Source organism: Solanum dulcamara, chromosome 7, assembly GCF_947179165.1.
Source record: "Solanum dulcamara chromosome 7, daSolDulc1.2, whole genome shotgun sequence".
In the NCBI taxonomy this organism is placed as follows: Eukaryota; Viridiplantae; Streptophyta; class Magnoliopsida; order Solanales; family Solanaceae; genus Solanum; species Solanum dulcamara.
In genome coordinates, this window is record NC_077243.1 from 59,022,788 (window position 1) to 59,027,715 (window position 4,928).

A 4,928-nucleotide genomic window follows, 5' to 3' on the forward strand; every position below is an offset into this window, starting at 1 on the left:
ACACGTGTCAAGCCATGATTGGCCACCGTGTCATGCTGCCAATTAGGGGCTGCCACGTGGCAGCGGGGTCCACCTCCCCCAAGCAGCTGCATCACCTACTTGACCCTAAGTAGGTGCATCACCTTCTTGATTGAGGTGCTGCCACGTGTCGCTCCTCCATTGGCTTCCACGCGTCATCTTTTTCCCTTCCTCGCGGGTTCGTAATCTCGTCTTACTTTAAGAGCTCATGTAATCCGAACTACGTAAGCTTGGTATATCCTTAAGCAACTTAAGTGTATAAGACTCTTAACTTAGTGTCTTATGTAGGTAAATCGAGTCCTACAACTCATTTCTTAGCCTCCAACTCTTTCCGGATTCTTATGACTCTATCTCCAACCTCCCTTCTCGCGAGGTATCACAATCTTCTTTCCTTAGAGTTGTTTGATAGTGTCGTAGCTTATCCGGCTCACATGATAGTGTCTAAGGAACTCAAGAAGACGTTCCGAGCTCAAGAGTGCGGGGTGTAATACTACAGACCTCTAAGAATAGGAATGGCAACATATGGCGGGACAGGGCCCCCGCCGTACCCCTGAGTAACCAAATATATACATCGGATGTTTGGTACCAAAACTTGGCTACGAATCAATGGAGCTTCTTCTAAACTTACTGAGTGGAATCTTGAGCTGGTGGACTCCCAAAACATGTATCTGTACCTATAGGCACAAAACATAGCCCCTCCCCACTGAAAAAAGGGGTCAATACGACATATGTACTAAGTATGTAAAGTATAAAACATCATAAAGAGGGCACAACTAACATAAGGATGCAGGAAATTAAGTATAGCAATTAATAGTGTATTGTACCTGCACCTCACAAAATACAGTCATATACACCTTTATCACGTACCGTATCTAGCCCACTCGAGAAGTCAGTATTACAAATACATCATCAATCATGATAGGTATATACATATTATTAGCACTGTGGAACGTACAACCCGATCCCTCTATATAGCAAGCATATGTCGAGGAACGACGGCCCAAACCATATGTTGTGTAATAATGTCGAGGAACGACGGCCTGATCCGTATATCATATGATAATGCCGAGGTATGACGTCCCGATCCATACGTCATGTAATAATGCCGAGGAATGATAGCCCGATCCATATATCATGTGACAATGCCGAGGAACGTTTGGCCCGATCCATATATATTATAATGCATATATATGTACGTAAAACTCTGTAAAATATCAAACATCCCACATATATCATCATAAATCATGTTTAAGAGCCCCTAGGTATAGGAGCTTACACATCCCAACACTATTCAATCTATAGGAGGCTTAAGGGTCGTAGTTCAACTACTTCAAGGTTCTTATCATTCAAAAGTGGGTACAAATTATGAGTTACGTCCAGAATCTATAAATGACTCAACTTGTTATAGGAGTTCTAATCAGTAGGAAGTGAACAAGCGCCTTAAATCACACTCAGAGTTTTAAGAGTGGAATAAATTCAAACTTCATATACATAATACTTACATCTAAGTCATGCCAAAAGAGAGGAAGAATAACTTTACATACACTACTTTTCAACATATAGAAGAATTGAGGAATGAAAGCTTAACTACTTTAAGGGTCTTAACATTCAACAGTGAACACGAATTATGAATCATGAATCATGTTCAGAGCTCATGAATAGAGTTACCCCAAGCTTCATACACATATCATTTGTCACTTAAATCTAAGACATGCCCAAAAGAAAGAAAAGATAAGCTTTACATACCTCTTATCAAATACTATGAACCCGGCTTGTCTCATCGTCCTCTGAACCTATTTAACACGAAGGTAATACTAGTATTAAGAATGTTTCAATTTCCATATTTTAATTCCACAATCAAGCACCCATAGGACCCAACTCCTTATTCGCCTTTCTCGACTAGTCTCGACTAGTCTATTAACTAGTTAAGAAGTTAACAAAATTCGGGCAGCATCTCCTCTATAACTCGCCCTATCCGAACTTCCTATCACATCTTCAATTAGTACAGACAACCAAAAAAAACAATCAGCAGACAACACATAATTATACCACTTCGATATTACATAAAACAAACTCCAAACAACTCGCTTAAAACTACGATACCAAAATAGGGTTTTTAATCTTTATTTCAAAAAATCTTTAATCATACGCAATAGAGGGTCGTGTGAATGCAACCAGAAGATCCCACACCTCTTTTAGAATATGTTTAGGCCCTGCAACACATCACCACACCCCTTACAGCCGCAGCACCACAAGGGCAACGCCCTACTCGACTTTAATTTAACTATAGCGACTCCAATTTAGTTTATTTTGAACGTCAAGCATCCCTATGAACTTTTCATATTTCCATCCACTTAAAAGACTTATAATACACTCCATAAAAACATCAAAATCTCCAAATTTAAGGAAAAGACCTTAACTTATTCAAAACTTGTCAAAACTAGCCTTGGAAATTTCTTAGCGCGCTGAAAATTAGCGGACTGTTTGGGGCTGTTTGTGTCACATTTTTGCTGCCTTACATAGAAGTTTTTCGTTATTAAACACCGCTATATCATCGTAGTATATCTTAAATAATTCAATCACGGAACGGAATCGGGCCTTACCTTTATTTTTCTTGGCAAACCCGTAGGTCTCTCTCTTGTTCTCTCAAGTTTTCCTTCAATTTTTCCAAGTGAAAGATGCTGAAATGTGCTGAATTAGTCATCACTTAACATATATATACCCTTTTGGAAGGTGACATATATCATCCTTTAAGGGTGACACATGTCACAACCTTATGCAGCCATGTCACCTTATGCAACCAATCACATGCTGCCACATGGCGATGTGGGACCCACCTCAAGTAGGTGTGTCACCTACTTGGTCCAAGTAGGTTCATCACCTACTTAGTCAAAGTAGGTGCATCACCTTCTTTCTTCCGAGTAGGTGCTATGCCTCCTTCCACCTCTCTCGTGGGTTCGTAATCTCGTCTTACTTTAGGAGCCTATAAATCCTTGCTACGTAAGCTCAATATGTACTCAAGTGGCTTAGTTATGTAAGTTGTCCAATTTGGTAGCTTACGTAAGTAAGTCGAGTCCTATGACTTGTTATTTTGGCCTCCAACGCATTTCAAATCCTTATAGACCTATTTCCAACCTTCACTCTTAAGGGGCATCACGTCCTCCCTTCCTTAGAGTTATTTAATCATCTTATAGATAATCTGGGTCATGGGACAACTTTCAAGAAGCTTAAGAAGACATTCTGAAGCATAAAGGTATGGGGTATAACATCATTCCCCCCTTTAGAACATTCATCCTCGAATGTTAACTAGCCTTATAAGGTCTTACGATTGCTTCAAGATTTCTCTGTATTAGTTGTCATCCAAAGGCCTCTTATTAACCCATATAGTCAATTTAAGACGGTAGATTACCTGTAGGCATAGCGAACATGTAATATTTCTTTTCCATTTATTCTTTCTAGTTCTCTTACCACACATCATATTGCACCCTTTACACGAACATGTGTAGGAGCTTAAAGTAGCTCAGAAGATGCCTTAGCATCGCCATACTAGTTTGTATGTAAACCTATATCGTTTCTTACTTCCTTCACCTGATGTTAGGGCTCCACTATAACTTTTGTCCTTAGTACTAATTGTACCTTAAAGGTTTTGCTTCAAACCATCTTATACCTTCTCTTAATATATTCGAATATAGCAGTTACATGGCTACTACCAACTTCTTTTATTGAGTAATCACCTGGTTTTACTCTTGGCATACCTCCATTCATAGGTTGCATCAATTATTTTGCAATGCTACATCCCCTATCTCAAAGGGTCTTATCATCTTTCATGGTAGAGTCACATATTCACAATACTTTTTTATACCAATAATGCCATGCAAGGCCAACGTATACATACATCCATATCATCTCATATCACAGCCGCACAGGGCTTCCCAAGAGGTTACCCATCCTAGTACTACTTTCGCCCAAGCACGCTTAACTTCAGAGTTCTGATGGGATCCAATGCATTAGTGCTGGTATGATTGTATCCTGCCTCGTGGGGCGTATAGCTACTGAAGAAGAAGATGACCTAGCAGCTCATCCGATAGGCCAAGATGCACCTCCTAAGTTACCCTTATATCCTCATTACACGGACCACATCCTATCTTCAGCCACTTTCTCACTAGGCTTTACTTATTTTCATAACGATCCTCGTTATATTCACATCACATCCTGTTCATATCCTACCCCATAGTATAACACTTCTTAACCTTTTTCACGATCCTTACCATGGGTTACTTACCCTTCTTAGTTATTCTTATCCCTGTGTATCAATTCTATTGGTACCTCAATATATCATTCTATCCAGAACTACCGGTCTTCTCTACATCATTTTCCTAGGGTCACAAGTCTTTTCCAACTTTGGTTTACCATATCAATACCGACCTCCTAGTTTTTATTGCCATCAATTCAGCAATTAACTTATTTCTTGAGGTCAACCATGCTCGTGGTTTATCCAAATTTCATTATTATTGTAGGAACGACCTTTCAAGACATACAACAGCCCTATATCTTATTTTCTTTTTATTTCTAGGAAAATTTAGGCATAGTTTCCTTTGTATTTCTCCCTATCTCAACACCTGCATGCAGGAAATGCCAACAGTGCCTCATAGGTCACGCATGTATATATTCAGATCATATCATATCACAGCCACATAGGGCGCCCAATATCAACAGTATGAAAATGGACTTACCTCATATGCCCACTCAAACTACACTTGTTAACTTTCCTGGCTACTTTTCCTTTCAAATTCAACTTTACATTCCAATTGTACCTCAATACCTTACCCGACATATATCTTTCATGCCTTTGCTTACCTACGTGCTTTGTAACTTCCAATATCGTCAGTCACCTTCTTCTATCGATGTTG

The 4,928-nt window shown here is 39.5% G+C and overlaps 1 pseudogene; it reads right to left on the minus strand.

Moving 5' to 3' along the window:
• Positions 1 to 3,927: 3,927 nt before the first annotated feature.
• LOC129897900 (5S ribosomal RNA) lies at positions 3,928 to 4,048 on the minus strand (annotated as a pseudogene).
• Between the last annotated feature and the right edge of the window lie 880 nt (positions 4,049 to 4,928).